The sequence below is a fragment of the Sceloporus undulatus genome, chromosome 5 (assembly GCF_019175285.1).
Source record: "Sceloporus undulatus isolate JIND9_A2432 ecotype Alabama chromosome 5, SceUnd_v1.1, whole genome shotgun sequence".
Taxonomy (NCBI): domain Eukaryota; kingdom Metazoa; phylum Chordata; class Lepidosauria; order Squamata; family Phrynosomatidae; genus Sceloporus; species Sceloporus undulatus.
This window is the reverse complement of record NC_056526.1, coordinates 30,523,292-30,537,682: the sequence shown is the minus strand read 5'-3', so window position 1 is coordinate 30,537,682 and position 14,391 is coordinate 30,523,292. Positions and strand designations below refer to the sequence as shown.

The window sequence follows — 14,391 nt, the reverse complement described above, 5'->3', positions numbered from 1 at the left end:
CACAAAGTCATCGTTTAAAGAAAGCTATATTTATGTTAAAATTACTCTGATAACAATTTTAAACCTCCTTAATGGTTTTTCCCCACCTGCCACTACCAAAGAGATTCACTGGATCCTCCTGCAAGAAAACTTTAGTTCAATCTAAAAGTTTCATCTAATTATAACCATCTTGTAGTTCAGCATCTAGCTCGACAACTTGTCTAACAGTAACTAGCAACATGCTCCAGAAAGCTTGTCCTTGAATGCTCATATCTCTGCTAATGTTAGGAATGCATCTGCTCAACTAGTCCAACTAGCATGACCTTTGTTAGAAATCCCTTTGCCCAACTAGCCTAGATCGTGTTTTAGTTACATCACAGTTACATACACTATGAACATATCAGTACTGTGATATCTTCTATGCGGATGGCCACAATGTTAACAGGGGCCACATGGAGAGAATATGCAACCCCTTGGGAAAAAAAGACAAAACAGCTGTACTGGGTTCCAGCTGCTTCTGGACACATTGATGAAAATCTTTAAAGTCCTTTATAGTTTAACACTGACATATCTGAAGGACTGACTTCACCAGTATAAGGCCTGCCCACCTTATACTTATGCTCAGAGTCACTTATGTATATCTCAGCCTCCGCAGAAATATGGATAGTTGGGGCCATGGTGAGGGTCTTTCCAATACTGATGTTGTTCTTCCTCGGAAAGCTCTAAATGAAATTAATGTACAACAAATTTTCAACACTTTAAGGAGATTGGGTACATGTTCTCTGTGTACTATCCATAATTGTACCCTTCATTATTTTAAAAGCACTACAGCCGAGCAACAATAGTCTGGTTGCTCGGCTGTAGTGCTTTTAAAATAATGGTACATCTCATTGTGTGCTTCACCTCTCTGATGGCTGTCAGCCTAGCCCTAATATATATGGCTCAAAATCAAGCAGCCTAAGCTGTTAGGCTGTGGTCAAAACTTGGAATTGCCAGAAGGGCAGATGGATATCTACATTTTAAGTGCAAAGGCATATGTGAATTCTCAGTGTGTACATTTTTACATGCATGGACATTTTAGTGCAAGGATGCTTTAAGACAAATGACCCACTGTGTTCACTCCATTACACACAAACCCATGAGAAAACATATCTGTAAATCTGAACCAGCATTTGATTGGTCCTATTTTCTTTAACCTCTGTCCATTTAGCACACTGAGATAAATCAAAATGAAATTACTACCTATTGCTACACATAGCCAAACTCTTTTCCATTCTACCAACAAGATCAAAGTGGATTTTTATTCTTTATTGCAAGGAAACAAAAGAAGGGAAATTTAGTTTGATAAGATTCACATTTCCAAAACTACTTTTCTAAGGAACCTCCATACCAAAATTTTAGGAGTATCAATGGGGAAAGAAATTAAGCCCAATAGAAAACGTATGCTATTTTAATGAAATGCACAGCCAGTTACAGTAAGAATTTATTGCTGCAGGATCATTTGCTCCCTTGCTGGAAAGTGCATCTCATATTTATTGTTTCATATGTGTCTAGTGAGTAGTTAGATGGCAAACAAATTGAAGCTTATGAGAAAATATAAGATTGTTTTCAATGCAGTGTAATTTGGTAAGAAAAGTCTGCAAGGGCAACTTGTTCCACATCCATTATATCAGTAAAATATCAGGCAGCCCTCACCAAATGCTGCCGCCTACACTTCAGAACAACTGGCAAGGCAGCTAAAGATGGGTTGTGTGACGATATTACAGGCTGGTATTTAGCTACTCAGAGTCATCACTTTTTCTTTATAGAAGACTTACAGGTTTATTAATATATACAAAAATAATACAGATTTTTAAAATTTTAATTAATTGTCATTAAATTCTAGGGTGTGTACCAGTTAATCCCTGTATCTTACTTGCTCTGTTTGCAATAAACTTGTCGTTCACATATATAAACTGTTCCCTAAGTAGTTAGACTACCTACAGTCTTCTCCACTGCCTAAAATTAAATGGGTAGGTAGCTATTTAAGCAATCCACATTCATTCAGTTAATTTTCCGTAAAAACATAGAAAACTGGGTCATTTTCTTGACCTTTTCAGTATGATCCTTTGCAAGAGTGAGAGCCCATGCTTTCTACAGTTCTTCACTGGCATGTCAGAGGGCCTTCTCTCCTTTCTCCAAAACCTCACCCCACTGGGATGGGTGCCAGCATTTCTGTAAGGAGACGAGACTTTACTGATCACATGTTTTGCACACATTTTTGCACGTAGGAGCTACCACAGTTAGCAGAAGAGGTGTTTGGAAACATGGACAGACATCAGGGAGGATTGGGTGGGCCCCACAAATTCTTTCCTGCATATTAGAAAACCTGCCCAAGATGATAGATTAAGCAGCTGTCCAGGCCAAAAGGAACACACACACTTAACTAGGATGCAACCTATGCACAACTCTTTCCGCACGCTGTCTTTCTCCAAGATTAGACCAATACTTAATGCTTTGTACAAATTATGATCTTACCCAGATGGTTACTAGCCCTGCCTCTCCAAACTTTTCCCCTCAATTCTAAATGTACACATTGAACAGGCATATCAGAGCATTATTCTGGCTATCCCTAATGAAGCCTTACTCCATGGGGAAATAATCTGTACACTACTAATGGGAATGTGCATTTCAGCACTAGGCATAGTCACTGAAGATCCTTCAAAGAATCCTTGCTTTAGAAGTAAATTTTCACAACATGGTAAGGGAAGGATAGGAAATCTGCCTGTGAGTTTGAATGCAAATTCCAGAATTTCCCCATTTGGCTTGGAACCATCAGCTACTGTTTGTTCAGTGAATGGAGAAAGTAGATTATTAAAAGATATTTAAATTGTTAAAATTTTAATCCTAAATTAATTGCATAGCATTGGGCTGTGCACTGTAGGCCTGAAAGCTGTTTCACTGGGCCATGCCCTTTGTTAGATATGCACATAACTTATCTGTGCTTGGTATGCCTGATGGAGAAACATCCAAACCAGAAAGAATTACCCACTGGCTTACTGAATTCCTTTAGCTTACCCTTGGGCCTAGCACTGCAGGCAAAAAACAAAACTCAAACACTACATGATTTAGAGTTTGACCACCACCACTCAAGTTGAAAAGGTTCCCCACTCCTTCTGGTGTTGGTCACTTTTTCAAAGGGCTATGTGAATGCTTTTTACTTCAGTGGTATAGCAGCAAAGTGCTCACCATATTAAATTAATGAAAAAGTTGTGACACTTGTTTCCAATATTTCTAGAATATTTGGAATCTTGCCTGCATCTTATGCATGCATAAATTCCTCTGCGGAAATGTTTTGACATTTTTGTGCAATGTGGACATCCACATTCAGTGTCAGGTATTGGAACCTGAGTTACACACATGGTGTGGGTATATAATGTTGTCATTCAATGTATGAGTTGCATAGCACACTCAGTGCATAACTTCATATGTGGAGATTTACACTACTAAACACTCAATACATGATGTCAATCAGTATCTCTTTATTTACTAGACTGGCACCAACTCAACAGGTGCTTAGGATGCTTAGGCAATCCCACTTCCAGAGCAATGAAAATAGCTATAAATACATCAGCTTGGCCAAGAATGACATTTTATTTACACCACTTAATTGTGGGTTGATACTTGGGAGAACAAATTTTCCATACAAAGACATAACCCTGACATAAAGCCATGTGTAACTCCTGCAACAAATGGCTAATAACTGCACTTTTAAATTAAACCCATCTTTTTCTTGCTAGAAATCTGCAAAAGCACCCTATAATTTAATTTGTACTGTGTTTGTAGCTTCAATGCATCTGACACTTGAAGAATTCTTGTGCAGAATAATGCCTTTAAAAGGCTGTAAATTAAGTACAAATATGCTTGCATATGAGATGTTACTCTAGTTCTGTGAACTGGGACCTAGTTCCTCACATATGTAACATAGGTTTGAAGCTTGAAATAGTTACTGGGTTCACGATTATGACATGATTATTTCAAACAGTTTTATGCCAGTTTTTCCCTGTTTCCTCTTTACTACAACTAAAATTAATAGAAATTTCTTCAAACTAAAAGCATATGGGTTTAAAGAGGCCTTTATTCAAAGAAACATAGACTGTATCTTTCTGCTTTTGTTATAAATTTCTCATAGGGTTACTAGGAAAATCTACCTTCTTGGTTCCAGCTCCTTATATATCTCTTGTGCTATTGAAGAAAAAAACAGCCCTAGCTTAGCAAATAAGAATAAGCCAAAATTATATTCATGCCTTTACAGGCAAGAATGTAGGTGCCATTAATTTTTTCACCATATGGAGGCCTTCTGGATACGACATTTTCTAAATGTTTACAGGTCTGGATAATCATTGCCAGAGACTCAACCCAGGCTGGTGAGTGACGACAACCCAGTTCTTCAAACTCCTAGAGTGTGATTTACCCTCACACACATCTCCAATCCTAAGACAAATATCATGCCATGACATGCTGCAGCCTACACAGACAAAGACACCAGATCTGAGTGAGCGATTTCAGTGAGGGATCTGATACTTGTCAGCAAGCCCAGTCCCCACATTATGGCATGTCATCAATCATCCTACTTTCATATGTCACAGATCAAAGTCTCTCCATATCGCTTCAAAACATCTACAACTGGAATTAATGTTGTTTTTGTTGTTGTGTGCCTTCAAGCCATTTCCAACTTATGTGAATCCTAAGGTGAACCTATCATGATGTTTTCTTGGCAAGATGTGAGTTTGCCTTTGCCTTTCTCTGAAGCTAAGGGTGTGACTTGCCCAAGATCACCCAGTGGGCTTTTATGGCCAAGCAGGAATTTGAACCCTGATCTACAGAGTCCATGCTCAAACTACTACACCACAGTGGTGTTCTCCCCACACCATAATTTCTGAAACCTACATGACTTTGCCAAAGGATAAATCTTTGCATAAATTTGAGTCAAACAAGGATCAGACCCTGGTTAAGTAGGTGTAAGATCTCAAAGATTAGAGGAGAGGCACACATTTCTACAACATACATTCTGTACTACAAGCCTTATCACACTAAACTAATCCCACTCAGAAACGGGATTTTAGAAGTAGAAAAACCTCGCAAATGTGGGATGATTTTCAGACACATTTCTCCCAAAGAGAAATAACACTAAAATAAAGTGAATGGAAAGTGGACAAAAACGACACCTTTTTACCTTTAGGAAGTTCCTGAAAGTAAAAAGGTGTTTTTGTCCATTTTCCATTAACTTTATTTTCTCATATTTCTATTTGGGACAAATGTCGTCTGAAAAACCTCCCGCATTTGCTTTTAAATCTTGTTTCTGAGCAAGATTCATCTAATGTGATAAGGTCCTATGTGTGGATAGGGGCACTCTCTCTTTAAAAGTATGTTCTTGAAATCTTGGCCCTTTCTCATCCATGCCTTGTACAGATTTTCAAGTTATCTATTTCTAAAACTAAATTTCTGCACACATGGCTTCTTAAGTAGTACACCTTACCTAACCACCCCACCCTGAAGATATGCATAAACTGTGCACAAAAAAGTAAAGTGTGAGTTGGCCCTCACAGCTTTTCCATGGTAACCAGGGAAGGTTGCCCTGCAGCTGCATCCTCCAGAGTGCCCTCCCTTCCAAGGCTGAAGAATAACTATAGGTTGAAGAGAGAGGCGGAATTTTAATTAACCTATTAACAGAAATTAAAAGCTGGCTAAGACAGTGTACAGTGGCTCTTTCACTCCTGCTCAGCCAGGGGTCATGGCTGTGGCACTCAGGCACCCTTCAGGGCACGGGAAAAAATTTCTGGTGACATTCACATACAGTGTGCAGCATTAAGGGCATGTTTGAAAAGGGCAAGAATCAACTTTCCAAATAATTAGCCATAAGATTGAAACAGCAAAGCAGGCAGCTGAGCAAGTTCAGGAAGTCATCAAGGTCATTGCTATGTTGTGCTATCTTGTGCACAAGGCACACTGAGGCCATTTTTCTGTGCTTCATCGGAAACCCTGGCCAAAGGCATACAGAACAGTTTGTAAAAGAGCATCAAGTAGAACTACCTCAGTGTTGCCTACTGATATACTTACATAGAGTTTTCTTATTGTTCTCTCCAACACCTTTGATAGGTCAAAGACCAAAGCATTTGTTAAAGAAAATCTCCATCAGTTAAGAAATAAACATCTGGGCTATTCTGCCTGGAACTAAAAACAAAATACTGAAGCTAGGTTGCTATGCCACCCCTTGCTGGCAGGCTTCATGTGGCAATTGCTATATGACATATAAGTCTCCCAACCAGGGTGTGTATGCTAGTCTGCTTTTTTTATTCACAGGGGCCCAGAACCCATGCAAGAAACATCAATGAATGACTTGTTCATCTTCCTCTCTTGCCATCTAGACATATAAATCAATCAATCAATCAATCAATCAATCAATCAATCTCTCATTTATGTATAAGTGTGAGTGTGTGTGCGTGTGTGTATATACACAGTAGAGTATTCTTTATGGGAAAATATCCACCAATGATCAGAATGGAGCCTACAGTCAAAAAATCAGAAGAAGACTACGACTAGAAAGAGCAGCTATGAAAGAATTATGGTAGACAACATCCTAAAATGTAAAGATATACAACTGAGCACTAAAGTTAGAAATGTCCAAACCACTATATTCCCCATCACCATGTATGGCTATGAGAGCTAGACAGTGAAAGAAGCCAAAAGAAAGAAAATAATTTGAGATATGGTGCTGGAGAAGGATGCTGAGGATACTGTGGACAACCAAAAAGACAAACAAATGGATTCCAGAACAGATCAAGCCTGAACTTTCCCTGGAAGCCAAGATGAGTAAATTGAGGCTGTCGTACTTTGGCCACATCATGAGAAGGCATGAATCATTAGAAAAGACAATAATGCTAAGAAAAATAGACAGCAGTAGAAAAAGAGGATGCCCACATATATGCCAGGTGGTTGGACTCAATCAGAGTGGCCACAAGCCTGGGCTTGCAACACCTGAGCAAAGAAGTAGAGGCTAGAGGGGTTTAGAGATGTCTCATCCACAAGTCATCGTGAGCTGAGGTCAAGTCGAGGACAGCTAACAACAATCCCCTAAATTATTATTATTATTATTAACCTTTATTTATAAAGCGCTGTACATCAATTTTTTAGTCAGACGGTTCCCTGCCCTCAGGCTTACAATCTAAGAAGACACGACACAAAAGGAGAAGGGAGTGGTGGTGGGGAATAGAAATGCATCCCTCCCTCCCATACATATGAAATTATTGTAAAACAGGTATGGGGAATACAGCTTGGAAAGACTCTGTGAATCAAATTTCCAGAATACCCAAGGGGAACGTGGCAAAAGACCATGCTGGCTGGGGGATTCTAGAAGCAGTTTTCCAAAGAATAGTTTTTATGGTCTGAGGATAGGGAAACACTGGCTTCATAGGTCTTCAAGGAACCCCTATAAAACCTGCAAAACTTTCATTCCCAGCCATGTCCCCATTCCACTATCATATTCATGCTCATTATATCTGTCCCCTTAACTTTCATCGTCATTTCTTACAGATTTGCTTTGATTATCAATGCATGAAACAATTTTTTCTACATGTTCTGGTTCCTTTTGGAAAGCACTTCAACTCTAAAGCTATTTAGCCTTCCCATTCCTTTTAATTTTTTTCAGGTAATATCAGGGTTCATTATTCATTTCTGGAGCTTTTCACTAAGAAAAGGACAGCACAATCCTATTCTTGTCTACTTAGAAGTAAATCATATTGCTATTCAGAAAAGAACACAACAGTCTTATTGCTGTTTCGGATAGCACTCCAGTAAGAAATAAATTCCCAATTGAATCCCCACCATAATCATCATATACAGTATTATGTTCATAAATATACACTGTGCAATAGAGATAAAGCAACAGATTCCATTCCCGGAGCCTTACAATCTAAAGAAGCAGAAACACAAATGGGGAGAATGGAGTAAAGAAGACAATGGAAAAATATATATGTTGAATCAAAATCCCACAGTTAAGAAAATACATGTGGGAGATACTTTTAAATAGTGGGAAGGATCAGGTTGTAAAAATAGCTGGGAAAGCCATGTGTAATGTACTTACAACTAGAGATATCAACTTTTCTACCAGCACCTATACACTCTAATTCACCTATATAGTTTGACATGCAGGCAATAGCAGATGATGGTACTTATATCTCCATTCTATAAAAAGCTTATTGTTATTAAGCTTTATTTATATAGTGCTGTAAATTTACACAGCACTGTACATACAATCAATTAAGATAGATAAAATGAACCTGCCTATGATGTACATTCTACAAAAATAATTAAATATAATATAATGTTAAATATAATATGAGCTTCACATTGATTTATTCATATTAAGTTATTAAAAGCATAAGGGAAGTCCAGACAAGTTTTGTGTTACTGTTTTCTAGTCATCTAGTATTTCTGTCATGACAGGAAGAAAAAGCTACAAATGAAAGAATTGTAATTCAAATCCAATTTTGAAGAACAAGTGAGAAATAGTGCTCACTTCTCAAGATGAAAAGACTTTCTTCCCCTCACAAATTAAACTATAGGGCACTGGAGGAAATAAGCACCTCAGGAACATACCAAAAGAAGGAACCTATTTATTTAAGTGTTTTTACTATCATGTCATTCCCATCTAGACATACACACAGGTGCTGTCTGCTATTGCTGCAAATACCATACTTGAAATGGCCCGTGCAAGGCCTGGTTGAGGCACCTGAATGGTCCAAGAGAGACTCCACTGCTAACTGTTTATTGAGTGTAATGAAGAGTTAGATTACTGTTTTGCAAAACAAGATGAATGCAATGATTTAAGGAACACATACACCCCTGAAATGTGTTTATGGAAATAGGAAGGCTGTGTGTGTGAGCATGGCATTTGTTCAAGTTGTGCAGAAATACCAAAGGGTTGGCATGCTTCCCTTGCTGTGTATTCCACTAAAATTAAGAAAACTGTTTTGATAAAAACACAAATTTGGTCCACAGAGAAACATAGTTTAGTTTCCACAAAACCTATACTTGACTTTCTGTATGCTTATCAATACAGACAAGGACAAAAGCAATTCATTTCTCATAGCTTAACATCTTCTGCTCCCCTGCTGATCTCCTAGCAGTTCCCCTAGGAGACCTATGATTTAAAAAATAACCTAATCAAAAATAACCTCAGAGTGTCCTTCCTTGGAGGTCTTTAATCAGAGGCTAGATGGCCATCTGTCGGGGATGCTTTGATCTGGATTTCCTGCATGGCAGAGGGTTGGACTGGATGGCCCGTGCGGTCTCTTCCAACTCTATGATTCTATGATTCTATGAATGATTGGGAATAAAAATACAGAACTTTAACAAGAGAACTATAGTTTAACTAGAGATCTTGAAACACTTGAGCCATCTGTAATCTCCTGCTGGCTAACGCCTATTTTCTTTAGTCACTGAGATATGTTGATGCTAAGGTTTATCTCCTTGCATTTGTAAATAATGTTCAAGGTTGGAAAAATTCCAGGAACTAGGATGCCAAGTCACCAGAAATGTTGTTTATGGTGCCTAGAAATCTAAAATATTTTTCCACATGTCCAGATTGGCTGATTCCACTGCATATTTGGGGTTGGTTACTGGAAGTATCTATTGATAAAATAATTAGCAGCAGGGCATATACTGCTCAAAAGTGTAAGATCATCTTTACTAATGCAGTTGCTGGTGCAGGTAATGGAAAAGTTCAATATAATGAAAGATGCTGTTTTAGCCATGAAGGAGTATAAAGACCAAAACTGGTAGAACAGGGCCATAATTAACATACCCATCTTGTTTCTGTACAAAGGGGAAGGGAGCTAACTTCAACAATAAGTTGTGTGCAGAAGAGGAGGGCTGAAAATCCCTCCCTCACTTTATCCCACAGAATAGGTTGTGTCAGTCACTCTTCTCCACTTCTGGCTGTGATAAATGAGCCAAGAATTCAGAAAAGTTTCAAAAAGCATGGCCTGAGAAAAGTAAGGTATGGAAACAAAATGATGACCTGCACACGGATGCTGCTTTTCCTGTTAATGTAAGACCCACCAATCTGTTTCTCAATACTATTACTGTGTTGACCTTGGAAGCCCTATATAGCTTGGGTCCAAGATATGTGCCTTCAGGTTGCCTGTTTACTTATGGTGACCCAATACATTTCATACGGTTTTCTTAGGCAAGGAATACTTAGAGGTTGTTTTGCCAGTTCCTTCCTCTGTAATATAGCCTACGGCATCTGGATTCATTGATGTATTCCCATCCAAGTACTAACCAGAGCTGACCCTGCTTAGCTTCCAAGATCAGATGGAATCTGGTGTATTCAGGCTGTGGGCCTGACATTTTTTGGTACCATACTTCCTGCACACTGAAATAATCAAGTGAGGCTCTTTTCCAGGTGCTCCTGCCATATCAACGGAGGTACAGAAAGGTGAGCAGGGAAAGGGTCTTCTCAGTGGTAGCACCCATGTATCAAACTCCTTCCCAAAATAGGCCAGCCTGGCATCGACCACATTATCTTTTAGGTGCCAAATAATTTTTTTCCTTCAGGCCCTTCACATTTTGAGTTCTGGCCTCTTAAATTTTGTTCCTTGAAATCTTACTTTTCATTACATTGGACAGTGTATTGTTTCATTGGATTTTTATTGTGGACTATCCTGGGATCTGTTGATTAAATGGAAGTATAGAAGTGGTTCAACATAAAATAAGTGAACAGGACAAATACTTCTTGCTACAATTACATCTAGTTCAGCCCTGAAGGTACTCCAGATTAATTCTCTGCATACTGTACTATAATACTGTATAGAGTTTGGAAACATTATCTTTGGACGACAATTCCCAGAATTATGATCTCATGTACATTTACTAAGAAAATCTTCTTGCATTTAGTGGGATTTATTCCTAGAAAAATATCCATTGGATTATAACCACCACATATTTATCTACATTGTGTCCCATGGAGCTTAATCTACTGAAAACATATTTCAAGTCATAGTAAAGGGGGGGGGAGTTATTTATAGCAATGTTGGAAAAGGAAGGCAGGAAATAGGAAATTGAGAGAAGAGGGCTTGGAAAATCTATAAGGGGCCAAACCACAAGATTTTTCCCTTGAACAGGATGTAGTGATGTCACAGAGAATACTTGGTTTAACCCAAATATCCGCTTGGATCTCCAACTCAAATATCTTTTACCTTTTCATACACTAGTCACTTCCTCTTTTGTACGGTAAAGTAGTAGGCATTTATTTTTCTACATCTGGTGGTTTTCCTCTGTCCGGACACCAGAAAACCTACTTCTTGCTGCTGTTAACTACTTAAACATTAGCACAAGTCTTTTCGTTCACTTCTGTTCCTTTATATAAATCCTGGCAAATTTGAAAATATATGATATGTTCACATCCAGATTAAGCCAACTGTTCTTCAGGGCATCTCTCTTAAATTCTAAATCCTATTCAGGGTATACATTTCAGATCTGGTTTTGTTATTCAACCCTTTCTCTCCCCCCTCTAATTTTCCAGTTCCTCTCCCAATTTCCTTTTTCTTGTCTCCAGTAGTGTCAGTGAGCGGCCCAACCATAATTCTGAAAGATTTTAAACCTTTCTGCTACTGAGAGTCAAATTAAATGTTTTACACACTATTCTAGCAGTGTTACCTCTATCAACAGTATTAAACTTGCAATATTAAATTTATATGTTGTTACTGACCGACAAAATACCATTACAGTACCTGGTAGGCAGTATGTAGCACTTTTTCAGGTCCCATCTGGCATAAGAGCGTAAAGTGGATATGATATCTATCTATTCTCACAACTACAGTTGTAAAATACTGCTGATTCATTGATCTTTATTGGGGCAAAGCAAAAGCACAATAGAGAGCTTGGAAACACTGGCCGGTTACAGACCGGCAGTTTAGTGCGTGTTCGCCACGCACTAGGGTTACGAAAGGGCGGTGCTTCCACAACACCCTAACCCTAGTGCGTGGCGAACACGCACTAAACGGTGGCGGCCCTTCCACACGGCTGCCGCCATGAGTACGTCATGGCCGCGCCGCCTCTAGACGGGGCGGCGCGTCCATGACGTAGTAGCTCCGCGCCAGGGCGCTTAGTGCGCCCTGGACACGGAGCAGGAAGGAGCTCCATTTCGGAGCTCCTTCCGGGTTTAGTCCGTCTGAAGGCTGCGCCCAGCGGACTAAACGAGAAAGGGGTTTCTCTGCTCCCCGCCGCCGCGGGGTGTCCTTGGGGCTTGAAGCCCCAGGGACACCCCTTTTTCAGGCTGCGGGGAAGCGGCATTTTGCCGCTTCCCCGCAGCCCGAAAAGCGGCGGATCGGGGCCTCAGCGGCTGCCGGTGTAGCCACTGAAGCCCCGCTCCAGCGGGGAAAGGGGCGGGGCCAGACCGCCCCAAATTGGCGGTGTATATCCCGCCACTGTTTCTTTAATACTAATGGCTCCCAGAACAGCATTCATGCTGCTAGAGGATGCTCAGAACTGTATTCAAAAAATGAATTTCTCATGTGTCTCCTATGTTTATGTGCATTGTTGCATGCATGTAATTTCCTCTTTTTTACAATATTCTTGTATAACTTTGTTCAGAGATAACAAAAATCAGAATTATCACCAGTCGTGCCACTACCAAGTTCCATGCTATGAAAGTGTCCCTGAACATAGGAGAAACCAAATGCTCTCCTAAGTGGCTGAGCTCAATACACAGTATGGAAAAAGTAGATGCCACCTATTTGAGCTTTATCACTTCTTTCGAATGTGATCCATAATTTTTCCTCAACATGTCTACACCCTTAGACATATCTAATTAGAAGGAGATTGTTATTGATTTCCCAAGGCAGATGACATGGAAGCCAGTGGAAAGTTTAGTCTTAAAAGTTTTGCTGCTTCTGTTTCAAATAAAGGAGAGGGGGAAGGGGGGACTAGTGTGGGATAATGGTTAGACCAGGGGTAGGCAACCTTTTTGAGCCGGAGGCCGGGTTGCTGTCCCTCAGACAACTGGGGGGCTGAAGCCGGGGGTGGATCTTCCACCCGTCGGGGGCCGCCAGCGCTGGAGGCCTCCTCCTCTTTGCCGGCAGCCCCGTCAGAGGCCAGCAAAAAAGTCCTAGAGGACCGCTGTCGCTGCCAGAGCCCTGTTGGAGGGCCCCTGCGATGGCATCGGGCCTCCCACAGGTCCGCTGCCACCATCGGAGCCCTGTAGCAGGGCCCCGGCGACCGCAACGGGCCTCCTAGAGCGAAGTCTCATGCGACCTTTCTCGTGGTCGCACGAGACTTCGCCTCTAGGGCGCCGCCATTTTGTTTTTCAAAATGGTGGCGAAGTCTCACGCGACCACAGGAAAGGTCGCACTAGACTTCGCCACCATTTTGAGAAATAAAATGGCGGTGCCCGGAGCTGCAAAAAGCCGTAATTGGTGGCGGCGGCAGGAGTGGGCAGGGGCCGGCCGAAAGGCCTGCGCAGGCCACATCCGGTCCGCAGGCCGGAGGTTGCCGACCCCTGGGTTAGACCATGAGCTCGTACTGAGGAGACCCAAGTTCAAATCCTCACTCAGCTATAAAGCTGACACTGGGGCAGTCACTGTGTCTCAGTTTTTTTAAACCTACTTTATAAAAAAAAAAGATGTTGGGGTGGGAACTAGGCTTAGTATCTTGAACTTTTCAGAGAAAGGATGAAATATAAAGGTGTTGCTTTATTCTTTTTTTAAGACGTGCCTGTACTTTTACAATTCCTTGATGATATATTGAAGTTGTCATTTAAATTTCACTGAAAGGGAAACTCAAAACTATTTTTGAGGTTTCTTTTCAGATCAATGGTTTGACACACTTTGAATGAAGTTTTCATATCCACAACTATTATCAAAACTTTTTAGCAGTCCAAAATAATATACCATAAAGTAAAATCCTGAACACAAAGTTCTTTCATATTCTTAAAGTCATATTATGCTCCAACTGTTCATAGGTATAACAAGACTAGATGGGAAGAGCTAGGAATGGCAGCTAGTAAGAGTTTGCATTCTGTTCTTTAACTTATAAAAGGCAATGAAAAGTCTCAGTGAACAAATGAAAGTCCTAGCATGATACTTCCACAATATTCCTTCTATCCAGTGGTGTCCCAGGCAAATTTGAAACCTGCCTTTTAAATCTGCAGAGATACCCACAGAAATGGTGTGAGTGTAGGTTTTGCCTTATGCACTCACCCCAGTATGTCCTGGCTGCTTTTCTTTCATGAATACAGTATGCTAATTCTATGCAGCCTAGTTTCCCCACAATTAAGTCTGCACCACTTCCAGCCAAATGTCCTTTTTCCACTGGATCTTGCTGGGAACAAGCATTAAGGAATTCTTTCTTTCTACTCCATTTCTTAAAGGG

General features: G+C 40.3%; 2 protein-coding genes across 4 annotated transcripts in view; one reads left to right on the top strand and one right to left on the bottom strand.

Annotated features, from left to right (window-relative positions):
• SYN3 (synapsin III) overlaps window positions 1–14,391 on the top strand; it is a 1,385,441-nt gene that overhangs the window by 1,216,725 nt on the left and 154,325 nt on the right. The window lies entirely within an intron of this gene.
• Window positions 1–14,391, bottom strand: part of TIMP3 (TIMP metallopeptidase inhibitor 3) — a 46,635-nt gene that overhangs the window by 20,878 nt on the left and 11,366 nt on the right. The window lies entirely within an intron of this gene.